Source organism: Pristiophorus japonicus, chromosome 4 (genome assembly GCF_044704955.1).
Source record: "Pristiophorus japonicus isolate sPriJap1 chromosome 4, sPriJap1.hap1, whole genome shotgun sequence".
Classification (NCBI taxonomy): Eukaryota; Metazoa; Chordata; class Chondrichthyes; family Pristiophoridae; genus Pristiophorus; species Pristiophorus japonicus.
Window position 1 is genome coordinate 305,182,413 of NC_091980.1, and position 14,170 is coordinate 305,196,582.

Genomic DNA, 14,170 nt, shown 5'->3' on the forward strand with positions numbered 1-14,170 from the left:
ACCCTCCAATCACAAACCTCTCCCCCAACATCCCCACCCGCTCCCCCCCCCCCCAATCACAGGATTATACCCCAACATCCTCCCCCCTCCAATCACAGGCCTCTCCCCCAACATCCTCCCCCCCCCCCAATCACAGGCCTCTCCCCCAACATCCTCCCCCCACCCCAATCACAGGATTATACCCCAACATCCTCCCCCCCCCCCCAATCACAGGCCTCTCCCCAAACATCCTCCCCCCCCCAATCACAGGCCTCTCCCCCAACATCCCCCCCCCCCAATCACAGGCCTCTCCCCCAACATCCTCCCCCCCCCCAATCACAGGCCTCTCCCCCAACATCCTCCCCCAGAATCACAGGCCTCTCCCCCAACATCCTCCCCCCTCCAATCACAGGCCTCTCCCCCAACATCCTCCCCCCCCCCAATCACAGGCCTCTCCCCCAACATCCTCCCCCCACCCCAATCACAGGATTATACCCCAACATCCTCCCCCCCCCCCAATCACAGGCCTCTCCCCAAACATCCTCCCCCCCCCCAATCACAGGCCTCTCCCCCAACATCCCCCCCCCCAATCACAGGCCTCTCCCCCAACATCCCCCCCCCCCCAATCACAGGCCTCTCCCCCAACATCCTCCCCCCCCAATCACAGGCCTCTCCCCCAACATCCTCCCCCCCCCCCCAATCACAGGCCTCTCCCCCAACATCCTCCCCCCCCAATCACAGGCCTCTCGCCCAACATCCTCCCCCTGCCCCCAATCACAGGCCTCTCCCCCAACATCCTCCCCCCTCCAATCACAGGCCTCTCCCCCAACATCCTCCCCCCTCCAATCACAGGCCTCTCCCCCAATATCCTCCCCCCCTCCCAATCACAGGCCTCTCCCCCAACATCCTCCCCCCCTCCCAATCACAGGCCTCTCCCCCAACATCCTCCCCCCCCTCCCAATCACAGGCCTCTCCCCCAACATCCTCCCCCACAATCACAGGCCTCTCCCCCAACATCCTCCCCCATCCCCCAAACACAGGCCTGTCCCCAACATCTCCCCCCTAACCATAGGCTGCCCCCAATCACAGGCCTCTCCAACATCCCCCCCAACCCCAATCACAGGCCTCTCCCCCAACATCCTCCCCTCTCCCCCAATCACAGATCTGTCCCCCAACATCTCCCCCCAATCACAGGCTGCCCCCAGTCACAGGCCTCTCCCCCAACTTGCCCCCCCCCAATCACAGGCTGCCCCCAGTCACAGGCCTCTCCCCCAACTTCCCCCCCCAACTCCCCCCCCCCTCCCAATCACAGGCCTCTCCCCCAACTTCCCCCCCCCCCCAATCACAGGCTGCCCCCAGTCACAGGCCTCTCCCCCAACTCCCCCCCTCCACCCCGAAGCACAGGCCTCTTCCCCCAACTCCCCCCCTCCCCGATCACAGGCCTCTTCCCCCAACTCCCCCCCTCCCCGATCACAGGCCTCTTCCCCCAACTTCCTCCCCCCCCCCCCCCCCAATCACAAGCAGCCCCATCACAGGCCTCTCCCCCACCCCCGATCTCAGGCCTCTCTCCCCCACCACTGATCACAGTTGCTCTTTCCCTCACCCCCACATTGATTGCTGGCCCCTCCCCCACCCCCCTCATCCCCAGGGGCAGCTGCAGCTCCCTCCCGCCTGCCGGCCAGGCTGACCACATGTCGGGCTGCCGAGCCAATCCCCAGGATGCCGAGCCTGGATTCTGAAAGACCCAGTTGAAGGGAAGACTGAGGGAGTTTAAGCAGAGGCAGAGTTTGGAAGAGATGAATTGGATCAATCAAGTAGTTCTGACGTGCCGATTATAAACGGGTTCTGTTTTCTGCTGTCACAATCCCATCTGCTGTCAAATCGAACGTCATTTCCAATAGTTGTGAAGTATATTTGAAAGCAGGCACCATAACAAAAACGAAGGAGGAAATGAATCAATCTTTTAAAATTCATTACAATAGCACCTTCCAGAGAGTACAGCGAATATTCACCCCGCAGTGCATCTGCTATTAGCAGAGGTGCAAATTTTCAATTTGAATGGTATTAATGGTGCAAGGCATTACAGACTGTACACTTAAAACAGGCTTGGAAATACTACTTCAGCTCAGGGTCACTCAAGATCAAACTCTCTGCCACCACTCAAATAGCACAGAGGAATGCAGACAGCTCGACACTGATGGAACAGGCAGGGTACTTAGCATCTGGCTGAGCAGAGGCACAGACAACCATTAAGACCCTCACTCACAAATTAGTTTAGTTCTCGTGTAGCTCAACTTCACTGCCATCAAGTGTCTGCCACACTTTGCAAGTCCTCTCTGCTGTACTCTTGTGGGTTGGTAATGAGCTACAATTAGTAGAAAGAAAAGAGCCTGCATTTATATAGCACCTTTCACGACCTCAGGATATCCCAAAACGCTTTAATGTAGGAAACGCGGCAGGCAACCGGCGCACAGCACGCTCCCACAAAACAGCAATGTGATCATTAAGTGATGTTGGTTGAGGGATAAATATGGACTAGGACATCGGGGAGAACTCTCCTGCTCTTCTTTGAAATAGTGCTGCGTCCATCCTCTTGGGCCTCAGTTTAACACCACGTCCGACAGTGCAGCACTCCCTCAGCACTGCACTGGGAACGTCAGCCTAGAACGTGCGCAAGTCTCTGGAGTGGGACTTGAACCCACCGCTCTCTGACTCAGTAAAAAGAGGGAGCTACGCATTGAGCCAAGGCTGACTCCCAAGACAAAAGAGTTAAACTATTAGGGTTGGTCAAAGCCAGCCGTTGGCAAAATGAACACAGAAGATCGGCACATGGAGGAAATTTTTTATTTTATTTGTTCATGGGATGTGGGCGTCGCTGGCAAGGCCAGCATTTATTGCCCATCCCTAACTGCCCTTGAGAAGGTGGTGGTGAGCCGCCGCCTTGAACCGCTGCAGTCCGTGTGGTGAAGGTACTCCCACAGTGCTGTTAGGGAGGGAGTTCCAGGATTTTGACCCAGCGATGATGAAGGAACGGCGATATGCTTCCAAATCAGGATGGTGTGTGACTTGGGAGGGGAACGTGGAGGTGGTGGTGTTCCCATGCGCTTGCTGTCCTTGTCCGTCTAGGTGGTAGAGGTCACGGGTTTGGGAGGTGCTGCCGAAGAAGCCTTGGCGAGTTGCTGCAGTGCATCTTGTAGATGGTACACACTGCAGCCACGGTGCGCCGGTGGTGGAGGGAGTGAATGTTGAAGGTGGTGGACGGGGTGCCGATCAAGCGGGTTGCTTTGTCCTGGATGGTGTTCAGTTTCATGAGTGTTGTTGGAGCTGCACTCATCCAGGCAAGTGGAGAGTATTCCATCACACTCCTGACTGGTAGATGGTGGAAAGGCTTTGGGGAGTCAGGAGGTGAGATACTCGCCGCAGAATACCCAGCCTCTGACCTGCTCTTGTTGCCACGATATTTATGTGGCTGGTCCAGTTAAGTTTCTGGTCAATGGTGACCCCCAAGATGTTGATGGTGGGGGATTCGGTGAGGGTAATGCCATTGACTGTTAAGGGGCAGTGGTTAGACTCTCGCTTGTTGGAGATAGACATTGCCTGGCACTTGTGTGGCGCAAAGATTACTCTTCAGCACAAACATGTCACCAAGCCAAGTGAAGTCTGCTTGACTGAGTCAATTTCAGCCAGGGTAGAGAGATATTACAACAAGTGTTCGCAAACCTAGGATGGGGAAATAAGAGCTAGGGATCCCCCTCTTGATTGCTATGCAGTGCTAGGCTCCGACACGAAGACAGACTCTGAGTGAGGGACTGGGAGGGCTCGTGATGCCTAATGGACTGTACCCCAATGATTCACCACTGTCAAAGGGAGCGCTAAAACCCAATGGACTGAATCCCAATGATCTAACACCATCAGTTGGGGCTCCTAATACCAAATGTAAAGTACTCCAATGATTCACCCGTTAGGAGGGACTCCTAATACCAAATGTAATGGACAATGATTAACTTGGTCATCACAATAATAACTGTTTAATCTGGGTTGAGAGCATCTCTGCATTACTACAAAACTGATCCATTAAAAGAAAATAATGAAGAATAAAAATCCCCTTTATCTCTGGGACTTCAATAACAAGCCTATATAAAAAGAGAGTGCGAGCAATTTGTATTATTCAGGAGCAGTGCGTCACCTCGTGCTGACAGGAAAAGCCGACATTTAATCCGCTTGATATTTCCTCAAGTCCCTGCAATTTGTATCCTGTCACCAAGTGCAGCAAGGAAAATCCATTGGCAGCGTGCACTCCTGGCTCATCTGTAACCCGTGCAAATCAATATACTTAACCACAAACAATCAAACTTCTGCATTGCACTGTCATACTGCGGTAGAAGAGTGAATCCGAGGGGAAGTCTAAGTTACCAGCATAGAGGATCACAGTGGGCTCTCCTGTGGTTCTTTACATAAAAATAGATATCATCTGAAAGTAGGAGCATTCCCTTAAAGACGTTAAACCGATGCCCCATCTGCCCTCGTGGGTGGATGCAACAGGTCCCCTGTGTACTGGGTTAATATTTAATCCTCAACTACCACTAAAAAAAAAAGAAAGATTTGCATTTATATAGCGCCTTTCATGACCACCGGATGTTCCAAAGCACTTTACAGCCAATCAAGTACTTTTTGAAGCGTAGTCACTGTTGTAATGTAGGAAACGCAGCAGACAATTTGCGCACAGCAAGCTCCCACAAACAGCAAAGTGATAACGACGAGATAATCTGCTTTAATGATGTTGATTGAGTGATAAATATTGGCCAGAACACCGGGGATAACTCCCCTGCTCTTCTTCAAAATAGTGCCATGGAATCTTTTACATCCACCTGAAATAGCAGACGGGGCCAGACTTGGTTTCACGTCTTATCCGAAAGATGGCCTCTCTGACAGTGCAGCACTCCCTCAGCACTGCACTGGAGTGTCAGCCTAGACTTTTGTGCTCAAGTCTCTGGAGTGGGACTTGAACCCACAACTTTCTAAGTCAGAGGAAAGGGTGCTACCCACAGAGCCAGGGCTGATTATCTGGTCGTTATCACATTGTGATTGTGGGATCTTGCTGTGCGGATTGGCTGCCACGTTTCCTACATTACAAAAGTGACTACACTTCAAAAATGCTTCAGTGCTTTGCCACATCCTGAGGTCATGAAAGGCACTGTACAAGGGGTGGGTGCATCACAACTAATGTCACTAATAAAGAGGAATTTCATGATCTTATTGAATGGCAGAGCAGGTTCGAGAGGCCAAATGGCCAACTCCTGCTCCTATTTCTTATGTTCTTATGTTATGTTCATACCAAGATCCTGCCTAAACAACCACTAATAAACACTTTCCTAAAAGCCTATAGCAGTTCCTTCATGCAAATACCTCTCCACTATGTAGCCAGGTGCCACATTTTAGCATGAGACTTTAAACAACCCGTCTATCTCAGCATGTATTGCCTTCAGGCCTGCAGTAAGCTATTATGTCGCAACCACCCCATTTAGTTCTGGTAAATTTACAGCATATTCACACTCCACAAGTATAACGTAGGTGCAAAACCAAAACCATTGGGTAGGAAAGCTCTCAATGGGGCTGAAGTTAAGCGTACCAAGACCTCACCCTCTGGTGAGAGGCACCCTTGGCTGCCTCCTACTGTCGGGATTGGGATCGGACACCAGATTCAGGCTGTGCACAGTTCTGGTCTCCATATTACAAAAAGGATATAGAGGCACTGGACAAGGTGTAATAAAGATTTACAAGGTTGATACCAGAACTGAGAGGGTATACCCATCAGGAGAGACTGAAGAGGCTGGGGCTCTTTTCTTTAGAAAACAGAAGGCCCAGGGATGACCTGATAAAGGTCTTTAAAATGATAAAGGGCTTCGACAGCGTAGACAGAGAGAAGATGTTTCCATTTGTTGGGGATTTAAAAAGTAGGGCCCATAAAATGTAAGATAGTCACTAATAAATCCAATAGGGAATTCAGAGAAACTTCGTTACCCAGAGAGTGGTGAGAATGTAGAACTCGCTACTACAAGGGGTAGTTGAGGCATATAGCATGGATGCATTTACCTTAGATGGACTTCAGGGTACAGGGTACAAATTAAAAATTAGCAGATGACACGAAACTTGGAAGTGTAATAAATCTTGAGGAAGATAATAATAGACTTCAACGAGGACATGGAGAGGCTGCTGGATGGGTGACACATGACGGATGAAATTCAACTCAGAAAAGTGTGAGGTGATACATTTTGGTAGTAGGAATGAGGCGAGGCAATACAAGCGAAATGATACAGTTTTGAAAGGGAGTGCAAGGAGAGACAGACCTGGGGGTGTTTATGCACAAATCTTTGAATGTGGCAGGACAGCTAAACAAAGCAGCTAACAAAGCGTATGGGATCCTGGGCTTTATAAATAGAGGCACAAGAGTACAAACGCCAGGAAGTTATGCTAAACCGATATAAAACACTAGTTCGGCCCCAGCTGGAGAATTTGTCCAATTCTGGGCACCACACTTTCGGAAGGAAATAAAGGCTTTGAAGAGGGTACAGAAGAGATTTACTAGAATGATTCCAAGGATGAGGGATTAGAGTTACATGGATAGACTGGAGAAGCTAAAGTTGTTCTCCTTAGAGCAGAGAAGTGTTATGTTCAGAATAACTCCACAAGACTGCATACTGTAAGCTCAAACTGTTGTGACCTTGGCTCTTTAATGTAACTCCAGAGTGAGGAAGCAGCATGGTAGACTGCCTTTTATACCTGCTTGCCCAGGGTGTGCAGGTGACCCTCGGGTCTCCCACAGGTGCGCCCCCATGGTGGCAAGTCTTACACACTGGTAAAGTTTACATACATAACAAGAAAAGTGAGAGGAGATTTGATAGAGTTGTTCAAAATCATGAAGGGTTTAGATAATTTAGAGAAACGGTTTCCAATGGCAGAAGGGTCGGTAACCAGCGAGCACAGGTTTATGGCGATTGGCAAAAGAACCAGGAGGTGACATGAGGAGAAATCTTTTTACGCAGCTCCTGACAGGGTGGTGGAAACAGATTTATTGGTAGCCTTCAAAAGGGAATTGGATAAATACTGGAAAGAGAAAAGTTGGAAGGATATGGGGAAAGAGCGGGGAAATGGGACTCACTGGATTGCTCTTCGAAAGAGCCGGCGCAGACTCGATGGGCCGAATGGCCTCCTTCAGCACTGTACTATGCTAAGATTCTATGATTTATGGGGATAAGTACATGAGGGAGAAAAGAATAGAAGGGAATGCTGATAGGGCGAGATGAAGAGGGGTGGGAGGAGGCTCGTGTGGAGCATAGACCAGTTGGGACGAATGCCCGCTTCTGTGCTGTAGACTCGATGACACTCCAGTGCGCTACTGAGGGAGTGCTGCGCTGTCGGAGGTGCCGTCTCTCGGTTGAGACTTTCAACCGAAGACCCGCCTGCCCTTCTCAGGTGGGCACAAAAGATCCCATGGCACACTATTCGAAGTAGAGCAGATGAGTTCTCCCCAGTGTCCTGGCCAACATCAATCGCAGAAACAGATTATCTGATCATTATTCCATTGCGACGTTTGGGACTTTGCTGTGCGCAAATTGGCTTCTACGTTTCCCTACATTACAACGATTCAAAAGTACTTCATTGGCTGTAAAAATGCGTGGGAGGTCCAGAGGACGTGGAAGGTACTATAGAAACACCAGTCTATCTTTCTTTTCCTGTTTGCAGTAAGAAAATCCAGGCTGCACCAGACGTGCAACTAACTCGTTTGGAGTAGAAACACCAGCAGAGGTTAGTTGGGCCGATAGGCCTGCCTCTGTGCCGTATATTCTCTGTAACATCAGTGCTCTATTGGCAGGAGGAAGCTGGCTCTGCGATGATATCATTCCAGAGCTTTACCCTTGAAAGCCTTTGAGCAAGTGCTTACATGAATCAGCTCCAAACTATGGGCTATTTTCCAAGGGCGCAGGAAACACAAGCTTCTCGAGGAAACAGCATAACTACGTGGCTCAAGCACACGTCCTGTGGTGCACCATACGTGGATTCAAGACCAAAGGAGCAGATTTTTGCCTTCACCGTCTTGAACCTGCCTGATTTAATCAACAGAATGGCAATCGGGCGGGTCCGATAACGACAAAAATCTACCCCTGCGGGTGAAGCTGGTTTAGGGGGAGAGTGCAGACAATCGAGTCAGGGCCCAAAGAAGTAATTCAATCCCTTTTTTAAAGTCAGACATTCTGTCCTTATTTCTGGGTTTCCAATATAAATTCCTATGCAAACATTTATAACAGAAATGTTGGTATTCAGAGGGACCTGGGTGTTTTTGTACATCGTGTTCCCTCTTATTTATTTTGGCACTGCGCGGCCACTTTAAGGGGCTGTATGGCCCATTCAACATACCACGCACATTCGCGGTTTTTGCATTGAAAAGTCAGCAAGCCAGGCATGCAGGTTCCCTGGAGTGAAAGGGAGCATTGCTTGTACACGAATCGGAGAAAGTTAACATGCAGGTACAGCAAGCAATTAGGGAAGCAAATGATACATTAGCCCTTATTACAAAGCGGTTGGAGTACAAGAGTAAAGACGCCTTACTGCAATTATATAAGGCTTTGCTGAGACCACACCTGGAGTACTGTGTACAGTTTTTGTCTCCTTGCCGAAGGAAGGATATACTTGTCATAGAGGGAGTGCATCGTAGGCTCACCAGACTGATTCCTGGGTTGACAGGATTGACCTATGAGGAGAGATTGAGTAGACTAGGCCTATATTTCCTCGAATTTAGAAGAATGAGAGGTAATCTCATTGAAATATATAAAATTCTTAAGGGGCTTGACAGGGTAGATGCAGGGAGGTTGTTTCCCCTGGCTGGGAACTCTAGAACCAGGGGTCACAGTCTCAGAATAAGCGGTCGGCCAGTTAGGACTGAGATCAAGAGAAATATCTTCACTCGGAAAGTGGTGTGAATCTTTGAGCTCTCTACCCGAGAGCTGTGGATGCTCAGTCGCTGTGGGTACAGCTCCAGGGATGTTGTCTCTCCCCCCCCCACCCACCCACCTGACTGATTTCACCGACGCGCCTAGACTGCAAGCGGGCCGTTCGGTCCGATCATGGTCTCAGCCAACGTCCACGCACGTGTGCTCTGCTGCTCACAGACAACATCCCCGGAGCCGGACCCACAGCGACTGAGCCTCCACAGTTCTCGGGGGTAGAGAATTTCAAGATTCACTGGTCAGTGATCAGGAGCGGGGAACCCTGGCTGATTTTCCCTTACTATCCCCAGAGCAATGAGTCCAACTGTAACACTCTTAATCCTGCCCCAACTGAGATGAGCGAACATAAAACGTATCAACACCTTGCATTTATAGCAGCTTTAACATAGTAAAACATGCCAAGGCGCTTTTACAGGATTGCAACCAAACTTTGACAACGAACCACAAACGGAGTTATTAGGAACAGGTGACCAAAAGTTTAGTCAAACAGTTAGACTTTAAGGAGCGTCGTAAAGGAGGAAAGAGAGGTAGAGAGGCGGAGAGGCTTAGGGAGATAATTCCAGGGTTTAGGGCCTCGGCAGCTGACAGCACGGCCACCGATGGTGGAGAGACTGAAATCAGGGATGCTCAAGAAGCCAGAATTGGAAGAGCGCGGAGATCTCGGAGGGTTGTGGGGCTGAAGGAGATTACAGAGATAGGCAGGGGAATGGCCATGGAGGGAATTGAAAACATGAGAATTTTAAAATTGAGGCGCTGCTTTAGAGAAGAATTTTTTTTTTTTAAATCCTGGATTTTTTTTATCGGGAGCATAATGGTACTGGCATCTTTGGACCTCTTGTTCTTACAAAGATGGAGAAAGGGCAAGGAGTAAAATATACATCAATACATCTCATGTTTGAAAGAATAAACTTTATGACCTCAGGATGTCCCAAAGTGCTTTACAGCCAATGAAGCACTTCTGAAGTACTTTATTCCCCTTTTTATATTTCCATCTCATGTTATCCAGTTCGTTAGATATATTCAAAAGGGAGATAGATGTGGCCCTTACGGCTAAAGGGATCAAGGGGTATGGAGAGAAAGCAGGAATGGGGTACTGAAGTTGCATGATCAGCCATGATCATACTGAATGGTGGTGCAGGCTCCAAGGGCCGAATGGCCTACTCCTGCACCTATTTTCTATCCTGAATACTTCTCCCCAGACTAAACCCACATGTCCGTTTGACACAAAGGGTGAAACTCTTGCCTCTGCCTCAGAGGGTTGTGGATTTCAGCCCTGCACCAGGTCATGAGCGTGCAACTCTCGGCTGATACTGTGCGGCAGTGTGGAGGGAGTCGCTGCATCGTCCTTCGGAAGGGAAAGAAGGAACTTGCATTTATATAGCACCTTTTATGACCTCAGGACTTCCCAAAGCACTTTACAGCCAACTAAGTACTGTTTGAAGTGTAGTCACTGTTGTAATGTAGAAAACGCGACAGCCAATTTGCAAAATTTGGCAAGCTACCACAAACAGCAATGTGGAAATGACCAGATAATCTGTTTTAGTGATGTTGGTTAGGATCATAGAAATTTACAGCACGGAAGGAGGCCATTTCAGCCCATCGTGTCCGCGCCGGCCGACCAAGAGCTACCCAGCCTAATCCCACTTTCCAGCTCTTGGTCGTAGCCCTGTAGGTTACGGCACTTTAAGTGCACATCCAAGTATTTCTTAAATGTGGTGAGGGTTTCTGCCTCTACCACCCTTTCAGCCAGTGAGTTCCAGACCCCCACCACCCTCTGTTGAGGGATAAATATTAGTCACAATACCAGCGAAAACTCCCCTGCTCTTCTGCGAAATAGTGCCATGGGATCTTTTAGAAACATAGAAAATAGGTGCAGGAGTAGGCCATTCGGCCCTTCAAGCCTGCACCGCCATTCAATAAGATCATGGCTGATCATGTACCCCACCCGAGAGGGTAGAGTGAGCCAGCACTTCCAACAGTGCAGCAATGGAGTGTCAGCCTGAATTGTGTGCTCAAATCCCTGGAGTGGGACTTGAACCCACAACCTTGACTCAGTGGCGAGGTTGCTACCCATTGAGCCAAATATGAATAAATGTAAATAAATCTCTTGTGTGGACATCAATGAACACGCATTTAATTTGAAACTGCATGCCTGTTGAATAATTAAATTCAATAGAAATCCTTTGATAGTTACAAATATACTGAAAGACATAAAAGATAATTGAACTGATTCCTTTGTTACCTCCAACCTCGACTATTCCAATGCTCTCCTGTCAGGACTCTGACCCTCCAACCTCCTCAAATGTGAGCTCATCCCAGACTCTGATGCCTGTATCCTAACTCGCACCAAGTCCCGCTCACCCATTCAATGGCCTCATGGCTCCCTATCTCTGTAACCTCCTACAACCCTCCGAGATCTCTGCGTTCTCCAATTCTGGCCTCTTCACGCAATCGTATTTTCTTTGCTCCTCCATTGGCACCGTGCCCTAAGCTGCCTTGGCCTCAAGCTCTGGAATTCCCTCCCTAAAAATCTCTGCCTCTCTCCTCCTCTAAGTCGCTCCTTAAACCTACTTCTTTGACCATGTTTTGTGGGTCACCTGTCCTAATGCCTCCTTCTATGGCTAGGTGACAACGCGCCTGTGAAACGCCTTGGAACGTTCTACTACGTTAAAGGTACTAACTAAATGCAGGTTATTGTTGATGTTCCTCTTTCTATACCTAGGGCTATTGGATATGCTTGGCGCAACAAATACAGGATGATTGGACGGGATAATGTGCGCACAATTCTCAGTGGAGTCCATCCTACTCATGGTGGCCTCCCTTACAGGACGGGGGTGGCAGTCATTGCAATCCAACAGCAGGACCAGGAAAATCTGCCTCAATACTCAGGAGTGCAGACTGCTTGCAGCTCCACCCATTGGGACTTGTGGCAGCACAATATCTTAACTGCATTAAGTCCTGTAGAGAATGTTCACTTGTAAGACTATTCAACCACTTGGGGGCGCTCCTGATCCATCTTTTGCCAGTGAGGCCTTTTCCAGTTATTTAGTATTTTTATCAAAGCTAGCAGTAAAAAAAAAATTACATTCTTAATTCCTAGTTATCTTTAGGTTTCAAAAGGTATCCGCAGGATACTCTTGGGTACTGCTTCTGTGGGTTTAGTCAGTCACGCACGGTACATACTAATACACAGCTGGCACTGCACTGCAGATATCCAGGAATGCCAATCCAGAAATGACAGAAGTCTGCTTGTGCAGCTTCGGAGTCAGCTCTCAATATCAAACATTCAGCCGCAGCAATTGAAAACACGTCACTTAAATTGTCAACCTGTTGCGTGCCCAATCTCCACCCGGCAGTCACAAATTCTGGTCACCACATTACAGGAAAGATGGGATTGCACTGGAGAGGGTACAGAGGAGATTTGCGAGGATGTTGCCAGGACTGGAGAATTTTAGCTCTGATGAAAGATTGGATAGGTTGGGGTTGTTTTCTTTGGAACAGAGGAGGTTGAGGGGAGATTTAAGCGGTGTATAAAATTGTGAGGGGCCTAGGTCATCATCATAGGCAGTCCCTTGGAATCGAGGCAGACTTGCTTCCACTCGTAGCATGAGTTCTTAGGTGCCTGTACAGTCCGAGAACCACAGTCTCGGTCACAGGTGGGACAGACAGTGGTTGAAGGAAAGGGTGGGTGGGACTGGTTTGCCGCACGCTCCTTCCGCTGCCTGCGCTTGCTTTCTGCATGTTCTCGGCGACGGTACTCGAGGAGCTCAGCGCCCTCCCGGATGCACTTCCTCCACTTAGAGCGATCTTTGGCCAGGGACTCCCAGGTGTCAGTGGGGATGTCGCACTTTATCAGGGAGGATTTGAGGGTGTCCTTGTAACGTTTCCTCTGCCCACCTTTGGCTCGTTTGCCGTGGACGAGTTCCGAGTAGAGCGCTTGCTTTGGGAGTCTCATGTCTGGCATGTGGACTATGTGGCCTGCCCAGCGGAGCTGATCAAGTGTAGTCAGTGCTTCAATGCTGGGGATGTTGGCCTGGACGAGGACACTGATGATGTTGGGATTTGTAGAATCTTGCAGAGACATCGCTGGTGGTATTTCTCCAGCGACTTGAGGTGTCTACTGTACATGGTCCATGTCTCTGAGCCATACAGGAGGGCGGGTATTACTACAGCCCTGTAGACCATGAGCTTGGTGGCAGTTTTGAGGGCCTGGCCTTCGAACACTCTTTTCCTCAGGCGGCCGAAGGCGGCACTGTTTGATCTCGTCATCAATGTCTGCTCTTGTTGATAGGAGGCTCCCGAAATATGGGAAGTGGTCCATGTTGTCCAGGGCCGCGCTGTGAATCTTGATGTCTGGGTGGGGCAGTGCTGTGCAGCGAGGACAGGCTGGTGGAGGACCTTTGCCTTACTGATGTTTAGCGTAAGGCCCATGCTTTCATACGCCTCAATAAATACGTCGACTATGCAGGCCGTGATCATTACCAACAGATCCATCACAGAACCAATCTACATCCGGACCGGGGTCAAGCAGGGCTGCATCATCGCTCCAACGCTCTTCTCAATCTTACTCGCTGTCATGCTCCACCTCACAGTTGACAAGCTCCCCGCTGGAGTGGAACAGAACCAGTGAAACCTGTTCAATCTTCGCCGTCTCCAGGCCAGATCCAAGACCACCCCAACCTCTGTCATCGAGCTACAGTACGCGGACGACAGCTGTGTCTGTGCCACAGAGGCTGGCTGAACTCCAGGAGCCTAGGTACAGTGGACAGGAAAGACCTATTTCCCTTAGCAGGGAGGTCAATAATCAGGGGCATAAATTTAAAGTAATTGGTAGAAGGATGAGGGGAGTTGAGAACATTTTTCACCCAGAGGGTGGTGGGGGTCTGGAACTCACTGCCTGAAAGGGTGGTAGAGACAGAAACACTCATTGCGTTTAAAAAGTACTTGGATATGCACTTTCAGTGCCTTAACCTGCAGGGTTATGGACTGAGAGCTGGAAAGTGGGATTAGGCTGGATATCTCTTGGTCGGCCGGAACAGGCACGATGGGCCGAATGGTCTATGATATGAATAACTGAGGAGTGTCTAGTCTGGCTTTGCAACATGAGATCACTGGATGTCAATCAGGATCCCGAGTCAATTATTGCCCGGGTAAATGTTCTCCTTCCTAGTCCTCAAGAAAGGCAA

General features: G+C 49.4%; 1 protein-coding gene across 3 annotated transcripts in view; it reads right to left on the reverse strand.

Annotated features, from left to right (window-relative positions):
* Positions 1 to 14,170, reverse strand: part of nrde2 (NRDE-2, necessary for RNA interference, domain containing) — a 101,094-nt gene that overhangs the window by 36,049 nt on the left and 50,875 nt on the right. The window lies entirely within an intron of this gene.